This window comes from Calidris pugnax, unplaced genomic scaffold (genome assembly GCF_001431845.1).
Source record: "Calidris pugnax isolate Ruff unplaced genomic scaffold, ASM143184v1 scaffold197, whole genome shotgun sequence".
In the NCBI taxonomy this organism is placed as follows: domain Eukaryota; kingdom Metazoa; phylum Chordata; class Aves; order Charadriiformes; family Scolopacidae; genus Calidris; species Calidris pugnax.
This window is the reverse complement of record NW_015090936.1, coordinates 2,015,095-2,035,370: the sequence shown is the minus strand read 5'-3', so window position 1 is coordinate 2,035,370 and position 20,276 is coordinate 2,015,095. Positions and strand designations below refer to the sequence as shown.

General features: G+C 39.2%; 1 protein-coding gene across 9 annotated transcripts in view; it reads left to right on the top strand.

Moving 5' to 3' along the window:
• The first annotated feature begins 796 nt into the window (after positions 1–796).
• The window catches only part of ZBTB38 (zinc finger and BTB domain containing 38), a 32,371-nt gene continuing 12,891 nt past the window's right edge, over positions 797–20,276 (top strand). The window contains exons 1-4 of one of the 9 annotated variants that reach the window (XR_001413129.1): positions 797–1,404; positions 1,878–2,309; positions 6,793–6,902; positions 7,119–8,138. The gene's annotated coding sequence lies outside the window, so the exon portion shown is untranslated. Of the gene's footprint in view, positions 1,405–1,877; positions 2,310–6,792; positions 6,907–7,118; positions 8,139–13,815; positions 13,839–14,462; positions 14,606–17,519; positions 17,583–20,276 lie in introns of those variants that run through there. The other 8 variants (XM_014951769.1, XM_014951766.1, XM_014951767.1 and 5 more) reach the window with 8 other exon arrangements.

Genomic DNA, 20,276 nt, shown 5'->3' with positions numbered 1-20,276 from the left:
AAACAGTCTTGCTTATTAGGCATTTAAAAAACAATTCAGATGAGCCGGTTTTAATGCTTTTCCCCCCTGCATATCTTTCATTATATATGCAAAATATTTTATTTTGAAGCTTCCCAGAAAATAAGCCTTTTTTAACGCTTATTTATAAAAATCTAATTCCCACAATTACTCTTGCAGCCTCTGCAGAGGGTGATACCAATTTAACGTATGCGGCTGAACAATGTGCATGCTATTAATCTTGGAAGGTAACAGAAAGATGCTAAGTAGGTGATGTGAAAATTTTAATAATATTATCATTGTTTTTGCAGCTGTGGTTCAATATTTCAAAATATTTTTTTCTTAAAGACGACAGCACTTTAGTATCTGCATTGACCTCCATGATGTCAGAATGTCATTGTGCAACCGTAGCTAAGAAAAGCCTCCGAGGAGAAAAAAAAAAAAAAACCCAACAAAAACAAAGGAGCTTTGCATCTTCCAATAACATGAGATGTGCATATACAGTACGTAGCATTTTGGAATTCATACTGTGGTAGTGAGTTGTTGCTTTCAGTTTGATTAGACAATCATTGTTTCGTTTTCCTTGCTTTGACAGTAAGTATGCTTGTACGCTGCTTAAGTCTTCTTAGTGCTATCTAGGTCAGTATACTTAGGATAGCTTTTATGTTCTGTAAGTCTGACAGATAGCGTGCCTGACAGAGAGCAGCACCAAATTTTCTCTTATTTATTGTATCTGAGGATAGAAAAATTATTTTATAATTAATCAGGATTGTACACCACATAGCACCTACCGTTTCTGCATTGCAGATATATTTAGCTCTAACACTGCTTGTGGTTAACAGGGTGTAGCGTAGACACAGACAGCTGATCATGCAGTCAGACCCTCTGCTCGTGTGGTTTGTCAATACTGCTCAGGATTTTGATGGGCTGTAAAAGAGAGAAAACAGAAAGGAAAGAAAAAGAAATGTTTTATTTGTATGAACATTAGACCTTTAGTTATGCTATTTTTGCTCTCATTGTCTTTTTATTTTGTTTTTTAATTCTGAGACTTAAAAATTAGGAAAGCACAGCAAATGCATCCAGGATTTAATACGTGCGACGTGAAATCTTTCTGCATCGAGAGGATGTTACTGTAGTCAATCCGGCGTTTCTCCAATAAGCAAGAAGATTGTTTTGTTTTCCTCGGCAGGCGGACTCAGCCATTGCACAGGCAGATTTTGATAAGAGTTTGAAATGCCTACTACTGTATTGTAGATTTTGGAGTTTGCTAACAGTGTTAGTGACTGGAGCTCATCTTGCATCACCAGTTGATGACAATTTTCTTTGTTCCCTCCCACCCAGTTGAACCAAGACTCTGTAGCTGATACGCAATGTCACTTACAACATTAATCAGATACTGCATTTAAGGTGAGCTGTCCCTTGCCTCCTCCCTTACCAGAGCTGTGCTGCAGTATGTATCTTACTCCTGCAAGCCTAAAATGGCAGGCAGGATTAACGTTGCTTGTGCTGTGTGCATGCTGTGTATTGAATTCATTATACTGTGTCTAGTATCTCAAATGTGAGTATGTAAATGGTCTGTGTGCCATGTCATGCAGTAGTGAAGACTGGGGTTTGCTTCATTACAGGCTTAGATATTTGAGCATCACCTTAAGAATTCTTTTTTCATTTGCAATGTGGTGAGCTGTTAGCTTGTCATCACATTCAAACTACATTATTAGCCCTTGGAAAGGAAAAAAAAAAAAAAAAAAGCAAACTGTGCTTCCAGATGGTGTCACTCTTTTTCTTCTTGCGTTTACTGTAGTTTAAATAATGTATATTGTATTGTTAATTAATGTGAATATCGAATTAAAGCACTTGAAACTTACATATTTATTATGCAGGTAGGAGGCACATCGAATCTATTTTTAACTCTTACGCAGTCCACGTTGTGCAATGGGCTTTGGTTGTCGAGTTTATATTTTCAGCTGTGATATCAATAGGCTGATTTTCAGTAAATGTGACAAGTGGCCTTTGCAGTGGTCAGCTTCAAGCTTTGAACTCTCTGAGGAGGAGAAAAAAAAACCCGACAACCTTGTGTTGCAGTTTCGGAAAACCTTGGATGAGGACATTTTTTTTTTCCCCACTCCTGCTTTCCCTGTTGATAAACTCGGTTCTCCTGATCACGGTCTATTCAAGCTGCTTCCCATCTGATTTTTGACAACTGCTTCTAAAAAATCACCAAGAAGACCAAGAACAGAACTTATCTCCATTGCTTTACATAAAAATGGCTGGGTGCATTGCCATGCTAACACTGCACTAAGTGGTACACGCAGGTAGGTTGAGATTTGCATGTTTTACTGATTTCTTGGTCAGTGTTGCAAGAACATGAAATGGGCTTTGGAATGTAGCTTTCAGTTTAAAAAAATGTATTAAACTGTTAATGAAAACAACCTAATATTAAATTGTTGGCTTCTCATATTGGCATGACAGTTGTTCTTATCTGTTTTTAAAAAAAATCTGTTGTGAAAGTAGAGCAGTCATGTCTGTTAAAATAATCATATGTACTAAGGGCGTGGCAACGCTTATGCAACAAAAGAATTTTTGAAAACCCTATTGATTCAACTACATTTTAAAGGTGACTCTAAGCATTGCTAAGCTTGCAGTTAAAATGCAAAAATAAAAATCGAGGTAGGCAAGAAAAATGAAAAATATTTAAATTCTGTCGTAAGCGGTTTTGTGTTTTGTGCGAAATCTTTAATAAAGATTAACATGCTTTAATGCTTATATTTTCAGTATTAGCTACAAACATAAACCTGCAGTATTTCTTTTTTATTTTAAGGTAGAAGGACTTTAAAGAGAGAGATTGATATAGATGGCCCTGTCAGCTTAGACTATCAGTTCACTGAAATGTGTTTTACTACACACAAATATGGTTATGAAACAAAAACTTAAAATCCTTAGGTACAAAAACCTGAATTTGAGCATTAAGAATAAAAAGAATTACGAGTACTGTATTACTTACACCAACTTTTGTAATATATTTGTTTCAGATTAATACTGGGCCAGAACCAGTTTCCTTGGCAACCAAATCCTTTTAAAAGGTGCAATAGTAGAGACGTAGAAAGATGTTATTCTCCTTAATAGCAATATCACAATGCAAATGGAAATTCTGCAGTTGTTTCCTTTCAGTTCTAAACGAGAATCTGATCTCATTTTATGTTTCCATGCGGCTATCATTTCTTAAACGATACCATGTTTATAAAGCTGCACACAACAAAAAACTGTTTTATTCCTGTTTTGCATTGGTTGTTTCCAGAAACGTACCCCAGGTTCTTTTTTTTTAAATTAGCTTCGTCTTGCATGTAGGTCAAGGTTTCTACTGTGTATATATAAAGTGATAGTTTCATTATCACAAGTATAAAAGTATCACTGAAATATTTAGCAGCTGAGAAATGTAGACAATCAGAAGTCTGTTTAAACCTTCTTTCACCCTTGTATTCAGCCACAGTAATGCTAATAAACCTTTCTTTAAATAGTGGACCGATTCTGAAGTTCAGGTAAAGAACTGTTTTTAAGCATACTGGAAAAGAACTTCTGTCAGATCTTAAACAAGCCTTTATAGAATAAGCTCCCTTGTGGTCTGCGGTAATTTTCAGACCTTATAGATCTTGCACAAATTAAGTATTATAATTCCTTATTTCTATTTTTAGCTAATATTTTTAACAGTATCAGTGAAGTTAAATCTTATGTGTACCACAGGTAACTGCTTATACAGAATCAGATGTTACTAAATGTCTCCACTGAGCTTGTAACGCAGCGTATCTCCTTGTGAATCTCCTTTGTACGTGACTTGTGAAATTCTCACTACTGCAATGAGACTTTTGCAGCAGGGTAGCCATTTTCCTTTCATGTCCTTGACTTTAAAATGACTAAGTATATTTTGTGTGGAGGAGGACCCAGCACTGAAAATTAATGGAGAGAAGGTATTTAGAAGCACAACCATTATCAATAATAGCCTTGATGGTGTCAGTAATATCGAACCAATGCTCGTTTATTCCTAAATATAGCAGCTCAGTGCATTCCAAATAAACAGAGTATAACTGTTCAGGAATATAACTTGTCATTTGTCTGGAGAGGCCGATGCTTAATAATAATAAAACCATTTGATTCATAATGACGAGATTAGTTTGACGCAGTGCAATATTCCCCTGTTCCACCTAAAGAAGCAGAACTGAAAACGTAATAAACAGCATCTCTCAAGTGACATATTAAAGTTTGCATTTTTTTGTAATTTGATTTATCTCCGGTAGCTTGCTTCTGCTGATTATTCTCCTGTCTGAAATGTTAATATGGAGTGCGCCATTACATGTAGTTATCAAAATTGCATTTCTTTCTTTATTTCTTGTGTGGTTATTTTTAAAGGAAGTTGCTGAGCAAACGCTACGTAGAAGCAATCTATTTATTGCTGCTGATATTTATCTTTAGAAAAGATGGGGCACTTAGCGATAAACTGTTTTTATTACGTCTTTGTGTTCAAACATACCCTCTCAAGGCATTTAAAGCAAGCGTAGCTCCATTACATGAGCATGCTTCGCTATGGTTGTTTTAAATCCATTTGCAAATTTGCTCTTTTGTTAGGGGTGCAAGTCTTTCTGTAATTAATATGACTGAACTCAAGTGCTTTCATGAGGCTGGAAAAACTCATTGGCAGCCTGTGAACAGTAATTTCTTCTAGCTGAAGAAACTGATTTATTTATTAAGGAGGAGACTAGTAATTAGCAAGCTGTTTCCAGTTTGACTATCATACGTGGGTTGCTGTATGTATTTTACTGGTAGTTATATCCAGCTAATGCAGTGTCAGAATGTCATAGCCAAAGGTGTCATAAGAAATCTTGTGTAAACTTCATCCATTTTATTCTCTTTGGCTAAGGGAGCTAACCGGGGCACGTAGGAGCAGGTGCAGTTTTTCACACCTCCGGCACAGCCTGCAAATGTTATTGTTGGGGAGGGGTTGGCTTGGTTTTTCAGTTTTATCATAGAAGGCTAATTGTTGATACTGAGTCCTTCCCTTTATCATTTAAATGTGTTCTTTTATCCATGCAAATTCCATTTGTGCTCAACAGAAAATCTATACAAAGCATGAGTAAAAATTAAATCAAACTAAAAATCATTCACTCAGACATTATCCTTCTTTTCAATGACCTTTCTGATTAAGGTTACTTCTGCCTCTAAACTTTGTTTTGATTTGAAACTGCAGGTCTCTGTGTGAAACTATCTGTGTTCAGATAATATTTGTCAGACTATTAGACTCTGGTAGTAATGAACAGGTACCAATTAACCCTTTAGGGGCATGTAGTATCTGTTGTACTTTATCATGTGAATTGCTTTATTACGTTTTAAAAGGGCTTTATTATGTATAACATTACCTTTGAATTCTAGTATTATCAAAATTGGGAATTCTCTAGCTTTGATGAGATTTTTTACTGCTGGATTCATCCAAATTTGATGTTTAAGCTTCCTACTCACCATAATATTTCACAGTCATTTGTGAATATGACCTTACTGGTATTTGAAGTAATAATAATGGCTTAATGCAATTTTCTTTCATTCTGGCCTTTGTTTCGGCAGACGTGAGCCACAGAATACTTACTCAAATCAAAATATACTAAAAACATACTCAGCTAAACCAACAAAAAAAAAACTTAGCTCACCTTCTTACCTTTTAAAGACAAAGTAATGGATCCTCTATTTCCTGTATAATGTTATTTATAACAGTATATGGTATATTTGCAAATGAAAATGGATCTATGTATTCTTAATTGCTGCTATATACATGCCTATCAGCTGAGTCATCTTATCCGTAAGATTTTGCAGTTGCTCTATGGAACAATTTAATTTTGTTTAGTATCTTTGAAACAAAGCAGTGTTCTGAATTATTTTTACACTATTGCTTGATAACCTTATTAGGATGTTTGATACATAATAACATAAAATCAGAATGTTTGAAAATGATGAATAATTATTTAAGCAGAAAAATACAGGAAGTGTATTCCAGAGAACAAGAGTTGCCTAGAAATGTCATTATCACAGATTCTGTGATGATATCTGTGACAAAAGAGACCAAAAGAAAAGTGGCAGAATAGAAAGAGGAGAAAGAAAAGGCCTTTTGAAAGACTGCAAAAAAACCATGGAGGCTTTTTAAGATAAAGGATAACTTGTAATTGGTTTCAGCAGTTTATGTGGTGTCAAGGGAGATGACTAGTAATGATGCTTGTTTCTCCTTGTACCATGATTTGTTTTCTAAACTGGCAAACTGTGAAGCTAATCTTAAAATACAACTGTTTGCCACTGACTTTACCTGTGAAACTCACGACTAGACTGAGGAAGCTGTGAAGCCTCCATTATTTAATGCTTTACTAAAAGTAAATCTGTAAGGAATAATGTGGATATAGTTGAGATGGGAGAAGGGAAGTAGAGCCAAGGGTTGCTTTCAGTCTAATTTTTCCAGTGACCCCAATGAAAAATTATTTTAGACTTGAAAGTGTCCATACATGTCTGTCTAGAACATGTTATGAAATATTATGTCCAGTTTGCACTACACAGGTTAAACCATAATAAAACAAAGCAGGCAGAAGCAGTATTCACAATAATTTGGTTAATGGTACTGTTTTATTGCTGGTGTGTTGTAAGCCTCCCAGACGTAGATTTGGAGTCCCACAGCACTCCAGGGAAAATTCTGACGAATTACACAATGTATCTGTAAATTAGCACTTGTCTAATAATTTAGTCATTAAATTTGGATTTTCCCCTTTGCAGGCGGATACACAGTAGCCACAGAGTTCACAAAATTACTGAGATGGTTTTGCCGAAAGTACCTGTCAATACCACTTTTAAAAGACACCAATAGAAGAACAACCTGATTTTCGGTAGGTAAGTTTCCGGGGCGATTATAGAAAGCTGAAGTCTCTTTAAAACACACACAGAAATAGTGCTAAAATATTTAACACTTTAAAACCACTGCATTACACCATTTAATTTTTTTTTTTTGTTAAAGTTCTACCTTTTAATAATCATTTAAGAGTTGGTTTTGCTATGGTAGCGCATTGCTGTCTTCTCATGTAGATGTTGTTGGATTTTTCCAGCTCTTACTGGATTTTTATTGCCACTGAGGTTGGACAAACAAAATCAGGCAGAACAGATCTTTGAAACAAGTTGTTACAGCCTCCAATGATCTGTACAAGCTGCACATATTGGCAGGCATCCTGAGTTTGCCAGAATGTTAACTCTGGATCCCAGTCACTAGTGTTCATTACAAATCTGTGCCATACAATAAAGGCAGAGGAACTCTCTTAGTGCCAATGCCCATTTCTAATTTTGTTGTTTTGATTGAGCTGTATATAGCCCATCTAATCTATACCTTTATGTGTGACTATAATCAAGGGTAGTAAAAAAACTCTTAAATCATGAGCTGCAAAGAGCACTTTGTAAATTCAAGTATAGTATAAACAACCAGAATATCTCAAAATATGAGTTTCACATTTTGCATTGCTTTTTCAAATATTAGCATTTTCTTTTCTTCTTACTGTGCATGAGCAATAATCATCTTGGTTAAAACAAGTGTGTCTGGTATCTGTGCTTTAGATTTGAGATATATCCATATATTGAATGAAATTCATGTATTGAATGAAATAGTAAGTGAAATCCTGACTAATTCATTAATTTTGAACGTGGTTCTTTGTATCATAGAGTATAATTTGCGTTATCGAAAGGGAGTAGTTCACTGATTTTGGTGGCAGTATTTGTACAAATTTCTGTAGGAAATGGTTTGTTGCATCATAATGCTGTAATATCTCTATGTAGAAATAAGTAATTAAGGCTACTGCTCAGAATGTAAGATAAGGAACCAAATTAAAATAAAAAACAAAACCAAAAAACCCCAAACCTCTTCAATTCCTAGAATATCTCAAAATGTTTTCTGTATGCAAGTTTACTTTTAATACACAATGTTGTATGATGTACAAAATGGTAATGGATTTTTAGAGACAATAAGACGGCATTGGTGGCTTAAACTAATGAATGAAACATTAAAATTAGATAAATTCAGGTTACCTGGCCTTACAGAAGCAATGGGCTACAAAATCTAAGTTGTACCTATTTTAAGTGAATTACCATAGAACACTTGCTCAGTATATTTTATGTAGAATACTGGGCCATAACCTGTTTCCTTGGCAACCACATACGAATAAAAGGTACATTAGGGAAGCTGCAGATGTGTGTCAGTGAATGCTTGTTAAGCAGCGCGATGCATTTACATACCATGTGCCCACAATAATGCATGCATCTTGAAAATCACCATATAAAAAGATTTCTGGGCATGGCCCAATGTGGATTCTTAATACTCAAAGGTTTTAACCAAAAACCTCATGTTTTCCATGGAGATCTCTCTTATGATTTGTTTTTTTCATTGTGCTTTAAATTGGACTTGCAATAACTGGACAAAATTGGCATGGTAGGCTTGGTCTGCAAATTGAAACCTTTCTCCAGGATTCTGAATACTTATTGCATTGCTTTAAGAGAACAAAATATGGATGGAAATGAAGGTTTACGGTGCCTTTCAGAAATGTGCAGGCGTTCTAAATTTGCATCTTGTATCAGCGTTCAGAAGCAAGTATGATTATACTGTTTTACGCAGTGACAAACTAAAGGCACTAAATAAAAATGAAACCGATCCTGCTTGTAACAATCTCATTCTATCCAACGTATCCAGGCAAAAAGATATGACTAAGTGTTGTCTTCTAACAGTCAACAACTGAAAAAGGTGCTGAGGGAGAAAAAGCCATAGAAGTCATCAAAATGGCAGTTTTTCATGGACTTTCAGAAGAAGATTTGGATGTAGCATTTAGGCAGTGCTCACACTTTCTGTGCAAATGTTTGTATAGTGGTATTTTGGTTTATATTCCTAGATTTAAAAGAAGCTCAGATATCCCTGGAGGTATTTAAAAGACGGGAAGACATGGTGCTTAGTGATACGGTTTAGTGATGGTTTTTGTCAGTGTTAGGTTGATGGCTGGACTCAATGATATGAAAGGTCACTTCCAACCAAGGTGATTCTATGATAGAAGATCAGACAAATTTGTTTACTGACTTCAACAAGTTTATGTACAGGTTATTTTTCGCCTTTCTTCTTAAAGTTTTAGTTTGTATATATAATGAAAAGTATATACAACCCTTCAGATTAACTATGTTATCCCAAGATAATATATCTTTAAGAAATAAGTCTAAAATGCTAATCATTAAAAAGACCGAAAAAATGGGAATTTGCAAATCCTGATTTTATATTCAGTTGGTGTAATCTGAGAAGTTTATGTGACCAGTAGCCTAACTAAAACCCCCTTGAAATTGATAAAAAGATTCCCATTGACTTTTTTGGAGTCATATAAATCAATGTAAGTCATATAAATCAATAAGAGAGAAGGCTTCATACATAACAATGAGATTTAGCAAGTTATCCTGACAATGTTAAACATTTCCATAACTCTCAACAGTCAGGTGTACCAGAACCTAGTATTAATGCCAGGTAGTTTGGACACTATCACATGAATCTTGTCATGATCCTGAACCATAAACAACGTTGTTATATACCACCACATGCTACAACACTCTTGAGGCTTTTGAGCAAATAAGAGTTTGGGAAACTATTAGGCAGATGCAAGTCAACTGTGTTTTTCTCTTTATTATTCATTGCTCCCCATCTGAGCTGAGCTCACGTTGGTGGCAAAGGATGCAGCACAAACCAGAGCTGGAGCCATCAAAATTTTCTCCTTACTGCCAGCTGCTACTTGCTTTTCCCACACGCATGGGCAGAGGCCCTGCTGTAGCTTTCAGTTTGGAAGCATGCAGTCAGATGGACGAGGAGGAGGAGGAGGAGGAGGAGGGCTTGGGCCACTTAGATCAGCATAAAGCAGAGCATAAGAATATTTATGACCATAACCGACAAGGCTATTATGTGTCTAAGAAGTTGTCATAATAAATGGCCACACCAAAGGGATGACTCAGAGGAATAGCTGTCACTTGTGCATTGTTTTTGGCATGCTGAAGTTTATCAATGTAACAGCAAAAACATAAACATATTTTGCAATGCTTTAAGGAATATTGGAGATCAGTGGTGGCCGGTTAACAACTTGAAGACCAATTCTTGCTTTCAAAATGGCTATGTCAAGCCATCCAGCAGACCAAGGTGTTAACAGGGGAAGGATTTAGCTCTATTTTCAGTCTGGCGTGATTTGCTACAACAGCTGTAGTAAAGGGCAAGAAGGGCTGCGCTGGCCTGGCCCCCAGCACACCTCACGGGGAGTGACAGTGGCCCCGAGCACACAGCTTGGCTGTGACTCCTGGGGATGTTGGTGCAGATCTGCAAAGGACGTTTCCTCTGAAAACTGGAAAATGAGAGACTGGGTCCAACTACTTCTATTTTGTCTTTCTGATAACTGAATGGGCAACAGAATACCACACAGTAATTGTCCAAAATGAACAAAAATTATATGTTTAATATGCTAGTTTTGCTTAAAGCTATTCAAATATATAAATTACTGCATTTGACAACAGTCAAGAACAGAAAAATGTCTGTTGTTGTCACTCTGTCTGTAAACATAGCTTCATGACTGCAATTGATCTGTGCTAGCTAAGGACTGTGATACGTCCCAGAAGTGTAGGAGGCTAGAAAGTGGCTTGTCAGCAGCACATAAAAAAATGAGAGACTTAAATAGAAAATAATACTGAGATTGTTCAGAGATAGCAAGATGTAAAGTCAGCTGATTCTTAGTAGCAGCACAACACAAGCTTTTATACTTTGTGCAAAAGAAGAATTTGGATTTATGTCAGTTATTGCTGTTGCTTCATTTTCTTTTTTAGACTGGTGGAAAGGTATAGTTATACCTTTAAAAATTGCTTGTATGTGTTCTGTTTAGTGTTAATGGGAGGTAGATTAGGCCATGCCAAAATTGTAAGAAGGCAACGTACCTTGGAGAAAGACTTCTGTTGGTGCAAATGCCCAGCTCACAGTTTGGGAACCAAATGAGTTCTGCCAGGCTGCCCTCCGCTCAACCAGACTTGGGGGAGAAGGCAGCTGCTGCAGGTCTCCATGACTGTGTTCCTTCTCCTTTCCTCTCCCTCCCCTTGATGCTGAAGAGGAGAAGGGTTACACAAAGGAACTCTTTCCTCTGCTTGTGCTACAGAAAGGGGAGTGGAGCCACTTTGGGCTGCCGGGCCCTTCTTGCGCTCCCCTTCTGAGTGAATTGTTGGTCTGCCTGAGCGGTGAAGAGGAGCTCTGTGTTCCTCCTCAGCAGCATCACTGGCAGCTTTGACCTCAGCAGTGAGAGCAATGAAGAAGACAATCCATCCAAGCATTTTTCTCATGGATATGCTGGCCTGCTCTAGGAACCAAGAAGGAAACCAGCCAAGCCCGGGCCAAAATCCTGTCACTCGTGAGGAATTTGCACGAGTTGGTAATTCTATATATGTTGTTTCCTGCTGTTGTTTAAGAACTGAAACTGCTTGACTAGAGAGGAACACTGGAACACTTTTTTCCTAGGCAGTCTGAAATAGTCTTAAGGAAAGAATACCACGTGTCATGAGTTGCAGAAGTGAGATTATCAGACTTCAGCAAAGCATCCAAACACCACCACTTCAGTAATCTTGGAAGAAGGCAGGAAAAACCAAACCCAAACCAAAGAAAAAACCCTTGGAACCTTTTTTATACATTTTTTAAAAGTAAATAATAATTTGCTGACAAACTTCTCTATACCTTGTAATTTTACCATTTAAGAAGTAATCCACTGCTAAACTACTTGGACTTCTATTTAAAAAGAACATAATATTTGTGTGATGTTATGTGCAATCATTTATATGTTTGATGGGAATTGATACACATTCACTAGCAAGATTGCTTTTTTTGAAGTATATAATTTGTATTGTGGCTTTCACCCTGAAATCAGGACTGCAGATGCAGGTAAATCTTGTCTGATTTCTCCAAAACACCAATGTAGTCCATTCACATAGGTCTGACTACAGCACCAGTTTCTCCATTTTCTTTGCCTGCAATTGGTTTTATATGAAACATTATAATGAGCAAGTAAAATTCTGGGTGCAGCCAAGACGGCCTTAAAAAAAATTTCTTACTCTGAAGACTATTTTTATTGCACAAGGAGCTGATGGGACCGTGAATGCCAAATAGCTCAAATTATATACGTATGGAAATTAGTACCTTCAATTACAGTATTAGTCACAGAAAAGGTGATTCTTTTTTTAGTTGATGAGCTGAAGTTGCCTTAAGAAAACATCCTGTCAATTAAACAAAAAGGAAAAAAAAAAGAGAGAAAGAAAGAATGAATCCTTTTTCTCCAAATCTGTTACATTGTCTATAGATATTAAGACTGCCAGAGCATCAAATAGTCAAGTACAAATAAATTTATGTCTCTAAATTGGGGGTATCTGCTATACAAATGATGGTTATGCATCTGATTTTCAAAACAATTTAAAATAATAAATTTTAATTAAGATTTGGGGGAATTCATAACCTAATCTTCCTTAAATTTGTTTCATGTAATCTAAAAAGTTGCTTGTATTTATTGTTGTTCAGTAAAGCATTTCTTTCTTTCAAAGGACTATAACAGGTTTAATTTAATCCATATTATTGTATTGTGACTGACAATACATTTGTCAAAAATCCTTAAGGCATGTATATACGCACCTAAAACAATAATAAAGAAACAACAGTAACTAAGCAATAGACAAAAGTTCAAGATTAAAAGTAACCTATATGTAAGTATGAAGCTTTGCTTCTCAGTTATGTAGGTTGGAATATGGTCCCTTCCAACTCTAAAAATTCAGTGAAATTCAGTGAAAACTTTGGAATGCACTTTGCTTTTGCAATCAATACCGTGCTGTTCTTCAGCTGTTTGTTCCACCTCCCGTAGCTGTTGGTAAACAGCTGATGATGAGAATGGCTCAGTCTGTCCTGAGATGAAAGAAACCATTTTTTGGTAGTGGAGAGTCCTAAGCTAAAAATATACTAATTGCTTTAGTAGGTGAACTTATTTATAAGAATTCCACTGATCCAGAAGCAGTAATTAAGCTAACCACAAAGATGTTCAGTATTTTTAAGATGATCTTTTAATGTGGATTGTGCAAAATGGTGAAAGAAGAGGGATGTATAGATCAGTCACTGAAATTACGACAATTTCCTGACAAGAACAAATTTCTTTCCATACCTTTTAAACAAGGAAACCATTTGATAGTTCCAACTCAGAATGCTGGAAAAAAGACCTCCCCTTCTATAATAGATTATATACCTTAAGTTGATATTAAATAGTTTCATCAGATGATGAGCAGCATTTATCATGACGGGGCTCTAACTTGAAAGCTCTAACTTCCAGGTCCACCGAGGGTGACAGTGTTTAAATAGTTCATGCTTCTGGATATATTTTTTTTTTGTCTAAAATGAATCAGTTCCTATTATTCAGTGCTTCTAATGCATAGGCTTAAGATTTGAAAACAAAATAACTATCCAGTAAAACCTCATACACCATAGCTTGTAAAAATAAACACAGATTAGCCTTCGGCAGAATTAATATTTTCGAGCAAGCTTTAAGACAAAAGCAAATTGTCCATTTTTCTAACAACATTTTCCACCTGTCTCAAAGCCCAGTTTTTCTCTAAGCTTCACGATTCCGAGTACTGGGAAAACGGGTTTTGCTGACGTTTTAACGTGACAGGCAGAGGCAGAGCGAGCACATAGGAAGACTGTGCCGAATATAGTGGAGCATCTGGCTCAATGAAGTCAGGCGACTTCCTTCTGCATCTAGGTAAGCGTTTGCTGGCGCTTATGAAGCACTAACAGTAGTGTTGCACCCCAGTCCTGAGGCAGTAAATAACCTGGAGGAACCAAAATTAGAGAGCAAGACTACTGCTTAAAATAAAACCACCTCATGATGCTGTATGGGTTTCTATATATGCTTAAAAAATAATGATGAGGAAAATAAGGTAACTGTGACTACATCTCAGTAACCAAATGTGATTTATTTCCGATGTAACTTGTTGAAGGAGATAGTTAATCTCTCCATTTCAGCAGGAAGCGGCAGGAGTTAGGCACAGGGCTGCGCACCTCTCCATGGCCGCTTTCTCTTTCTCCGCACGGGAAAGGCGGCGGAGGAGCGCGATCAGATCGCGTCGCTGGGTCTGGGGGGGGGTTCTGTATGTCAGGGACAGACCCGCAGCCACGACCCCGGAGCGAGGGGCTGGGTGCAGGCAACACCGCGTTTCCCCGCCTCGTCAGATTTACAGCCCTTACACATAAACAACCTGGCCGATAACGCGAAATATCCCAGCCGGCCGCGTTAATTAAGCACAGGGCGTTTGCAGGGAGAGAAGCCCAGGAAAAACAGCGCGGCGGCGGGGCAGGGGAGCCGGCCCGCCCGCCGGCCGCCGGCCGCGCGCTGCAGCGGGGCGGGCGGGCCGCGCGCCGCCGGGAAGATGGCACCTGTCCCCTCAGCCCGCGCAGCCGCCCGCTGAGCTGCCGCCGCCAGAGGAAACCCCCCAGGCGGGGGCCTGACCGCCAGGTAGCTCAAAAACAGTGAGTTATCCGACATTCGAGCGTTTCTGCCACTGCCAGGGAAAATCGCACCGCAGGTTAACGCGCGTCGCCTCCTCGGCGGGAGGTTTCGTGTCGTCCCCGTGAGCGGGGAGCGCCTTCGAGCTGCCTCCTCGCCTGACGCCTCGTCTTTCAGAGGCCGCGTTTTGCGACGGGGAAGTATAACGGCGTTAACGGGCCGCGTCAGGAGCTGGTGTTTTATGTGGTTCGTGCCAGGACTAGAGACGGTGGCGTTTGAGCTTGCGGTAGCGGCCCGCGTTTAGAACGCGGCCGCAGAGGCCTCCGCTTCCCACCCGCTGCCGCTGTGAGGGGACGGGGCGCCCGGCGCGCCCCCAGCTCCACCGTGCGGGCGGAGGCTGCGAGCGAGCGGAGCGGGCCCGGCCCGGGGGCCGCAGCGATAGTTAACAGCTCGGGCAGAGGGGTGAAAACTTCGGACATCGGGAAGAAACGGACATACTGCAGGAGACGTGTTTTATTTAATATTTTTTTTTTTTAAGTTATTTTTAGAGCCAGATCAGTGACGGGGCGCCCTGTTACAGAGAAGGGCTCGCCTTGGCTTTCCAAGTGAGCATAAGCCTTCTCTGAGGGCTGATATAATGGTTGAAGGGCTGTTTTCCATGTGATGAGAAACAGGCGTAGAAAGCCTGAAGTAGGAAGTGAGAGAACGAGTCAGGGATGCTAATAATAGGAAAGAATTACCGCCCTGAAACACTGTTTAATCTGGTGGCTTTGGCGATCTGCTAATATTAACAAAATATTCTTGGGCTAAATTCCACCCCCACCAGCTGTCTGCTTTAAAAGTTAGGAGGAAACAGTGCAAGGCTGAAAAAAAAATATTTCAAGTCTCTAATGCTTATGAGGCTATAACAAATAGAAAAGGTAAGTATTCTGTATTAATAGGGAAGGATGCAAGAAGTGAAAGTGTAAAAGAGAAAAAACAACTGTACTTGTAGAAATAATGTGTAGCCATGTAAACCAGAGCACTAAGCTCCATGCCACTGCAAGCTATGAAACGTAATTAGACATCATTAAAACTTCTCTGCGTGCCTGAGGTTGTAAGGAGACTGAAGGGGCCCTGGTGGAAGCAGCCCTGCTTTGCCGTAGTGCCCAGGTGGGGCTGGTGAGCGATTCCATAAAAAAAGCCCAGAGCCACCATCACAAAAGTGATGGCTGGTTTCCAGTGGGTTTCCAGGTGGGCAAGGATGAGGACAGTAGAGCTGGGGGGTGTATGGGGTGTGTGTCCTGGTTTTTGTTTGTTTGTTGTTTTGTCTGTTTGTGATGCCTAGCCCTATTTCTGCTCGAGAACAGAATAGTGCCCTTTGGGAGAGTTAGATACAGATGAATGTTCCTTCTCAGTTGGAGAAACAGGCTGGAAACAGAGCAGAGATAGCCTTCAGAGTAGAGTGGAATAAAACTGAACACAAGAAAATTATGGTGTGACCATGTTTGCATAGTGTCATGTTGGTAAGTACTCTGTTTGTGATGCCTAGCCCTATTTCTGCTCGAGAACAGAATAGTGCCCTTTGGGAGAGTTAGATACAGATGAATGTTCCTTCTCAGTTGGAGAAACAGGCTGGAAACAGAGCAGAGATAGCCTTCAGAGTAGAGTGGAATAAAACTGAACACAAGAAAATTGTGGCGTGACCATGTTTACATAGTGTCATGTTGGTAAGTACTAGAAAATATTAGCATCTTTAAAATCCCAGTAGAAATGCGTGGAATAAGAAAATGGAGGGAGAACTGTTATTACAAGTTATCATGTATCTTGCTGGTTTTTGTTTTGCCTGGGTAGTAGCAACTGGCTGTACTGTGTTGGGTTTTTTTTGTTGATGCCACTAGCTTTCTAATTTAGGCAACGGAAGTGGAATAAAAGAATCTCTTCTCACATGTAATAGGGTACACTTGCCTGGCAATGCATTTCAAAAGTTTTGCTAAACTAGAGATTTTTCTAGATTGCAACAGTCTATTTGGTAGTAAAAAAAATTATACTTGTTATATTTGGTATCCATCGGCCAGTAAAACTTCTTCTCTTGGTTTACTTCAAAGCAATATTAATATAAAAATTAACAGAAGCTTCTTCCCTCTGTAGTGTCCATGTAGAGCTGGATGCTCTGATATTTACAATTAGCAGTGAGGCATAAGTGGTTTGGATGCATCAATCCCTGATCTCTCCATTAACTTTTGATATTTGAATCAAAGAATATGGCTTGAAGGTTTGCTTGAGATAACTAGGCTGCTCTTGTCCTAAGTGTGAGTTAGCAAATATTGTGTGTTTTTTTTTCTTTAACTTGACTGACCACAAACAGGGGCCTACCCCCTGCAGAGCTATGATAAGTAACAAGACAGGAAGGCACGTATGCAGGTAGCAATCGTGTAGGCCAGCACAATGTTATCTTCTCAAAGGAAATTATCTCTGAAGAATGGGGAGCTCCAAGAGGGAGGTAGCATATGTAATGAATTATTGGAAACTAGAGAGCTATGATAAGTAACAAGACAGGAAGGCACGTATGCAGGTAGCAATCGTGTAGGCCAGCACAATGTTATCTTCTCAAAGGAAATTATCTCTGAAGAATGGGGAGCTCCAAGAGGGAGGTAGCATATGTAATGAATTATTGGAAACTAGTGAATATGTTAATTAGTTCTCACATGAATATATATGTGTGTGGTGTGCATATATACTGTTAAACTGACTCTGTCTGGTGCGCACATTTGGAGGAGCGATCCCCTGTGTGTCCAGTGCTGCAATAAAGGATACCTGCTTAATAGTCACCCCGACTATTGAGTCCTGATTTCGTCTTTCACAGCATCAATTCTGCCACCCCAGACGGGACCCTCTCTGCTCAGCTGCAGGACCCGCTGAGAACAGGACTCCCTGGGTTACTCCTGGGACCTTCCCGGAGGGACTCCTCGCCTCATACGGATCACTGCAGGGGCAGACAAGGACCATTTAACCAATAAGGTATTCTTTTTAAAAAAAAAAAAAAAAATTGTTTGGGTTTTTGGAACTGGTCATTTGGGATTCCCATAAGCTGTAGGAGATGACCTACACAGGGCGCTGTGTGCCTGAGGGCATACTGTGTACATGGGTGCGAGCACACATTGTGCTGTGTGCTCTTGCAATACGTACACTTGGTCTTGGTTTGTGTATGCAGGTATGAGTGCGTATTGTGCTTCCTACTCTTGTAATTCCTACGTGTTTTGGTACGTTGTGTACGGTCACGAGTAAAGCTACGGGCTTTTGCACTAACATAATTTGTGGTGGTAGTAACTTATCGGTATTGAGATCGGAACTGTTTAAAGGAATGGTTTATTGAAAGCTGATTTGGATTTGATAAAAAGCGTGTGAATGAATTGAGCTAGCTCTTGTATGTCTGATTTGAGTGACTGAGACACGGCAGAGCTGCGAAGGGAGTGCGGAGTTCTGATCCGCGGCTCCGTTACCCCGCGAGGGGTGCGGCCAGAGATGAACAAAGCGAGTATATTTGGTTGATCAGATGAATGTGACCGGTCATATAAATGGATATTGTCCCCTCCACCCAGACAATGAGTGTAAGCCAACAATAAGTGTTCAATGTTAAAATTGTTTTAAGATATTTTATGTTCATTGGTTTGGGTCTAATCCAGATTGTACTGATTTTGAGTGCCCTAATTGCCAGCTGTGAATGCAGTGGGAGGAACGTTGGGGAGATAGATTTTATCCTCTAACTGTACTGTGTGGTAGGGCAATTGGGGAGTTAAAATAATAAAGATGGGAGGACAGCGAAGTGGCAGAATTGTAAAAAAGAGCCCCATAGGATGTATTTTAAAATATTGGAAAAATATAGGGGGACCATCAGGTGGGAACGTGGATAAGAAAAATTTGATAAAATATTGTAATCAGAGGTGGCCCTTATATAAATTAGATGATGGAGAAAAGCGGCCCTTTAATGGGGCTCTAAATTATAATACTACATTGCAGTTGATGTCAGTTGATGTTATTTTCACGAAGAGAAGGAAAATGGGATGAGGTTATGTATGCTGATATGTTTTTCACTCTGCAAAACCATCCTGAATGGCAAAAGGACTGTGGATTTAATATACCACTGCAAGACCCTCTAGTTTTGTCCTTAGAGAAAGAACAGAAAGATAAAAGAAAGGGGCAGCAGAAAATGAAGAGGTGTTGCTCGGCATGTAGTATTGGACAAAGGTGTTTCAAAGTAACAGAATCCAGAAAGAGGAAAGAGAGGATCAGCTTGAGGATTTGGGAATGCTACCCCCTCTGTTGCTAGATCGGCTTTCTCCACACCAATCGCCATTCCCTGAGACAGAGGGTGGTAGCAGCGGTGAGGAAGAAGAGGAAGCAACAAGTGCCTTTACTCCAGTTACTGCAAGAACCAGGAGTAAAACCCAGGGAGCTCCACAACTCCTAGTCCCGTTACGGGAAGTAGTGGGATCTAGTGGGCCAGCTAGAGTGAAAATTCCATTTTCCACCACTGATTTAAATGATTGGAAAGAAGTAGCTAGAGGGTATCGAGATGATCCCTCTAAGGTGGCAAAGCAATTTGAATTGATAGTTAGAAATCAAGATCCAGATTGGAGAGATGTAGATTTAATTTTGGGAGAGATGACTGAGATAGACAAACCATTGGTGTTAAGGACTGTCCGAACCCATGTGCAGGCTCACGAGCATGTTCCACTGACTGATCCAAACTGGGATCCCAATGATGGACGAGATTATGCAACGTTAAGACGATATCAAGATTGGATCTAATTAGGGCTGGAAAATGCCATTCCAAAAGCTATAAATTGGTCAGCATTATATGCTGTCAAACAAGGACAGAGGGAGACCCCTATGGAGTTTTTGGACAAACTGAGAGAAGCAATGAGAAAATATACTACTTTAGAACCCTCCTCAAAAACAATATCCCTTGAGATTAGAAGATCTCTGGGGAATAGAAGGTCCAATTAATAACTTTTTACAACATGGACTACAAATGGAATGTGAATCAGAATATAACACACCTATACTGCTGGTAAAGAAACCAGATGGAACTTATCGGGTAGTATAGGACCTAAGAGGAATAAACAAAATTGTTAAAGATTTGCGCCCTGTAGTTGCCAATCCCTATACCTTACTTGCCAAATTGAAAAACAGTCAGGTATGGTTTACAGTACTAGACCTAAAAGATGCATTCTTTTGTCTGCCTTTGGCTAAAGAAAGTCAAAAGTTGTTTGCTTTTGAATGGGAAAGCCCTACCACTGGTAGGAAAACCCAGCTTACTTGGACAGTGTTACCCCAAGGTTTCAAAACAGTCCAACCGTTTTTGGAAATCGGTTAGCATGAGAGCTTGAGGCATGAAGCCTCCTTCCAAAAACAGAACTCTTTTACAATACATGGATGACCTATTAATAGCAACCAAAACAAAACTTGAGTGTATGCAATGGACTGTGAGCTTGTTAAACTTTCTTGGACTAAATGGATATCGAGTCTCTCAACAGAAAGTTCAAATGATACAACAGCAAGTGACCTACCTGGGATATGAATTATCTGGAGGACAATGGGATTTGGGAACTGGACGAAAAGAAGCCATCTATAAAACCCCACTTCCTCAGATGGTAAAAGAACTCAGAACCTTCTTGGGAATGACAGGTTGGTGTCGATTATGGATTTATA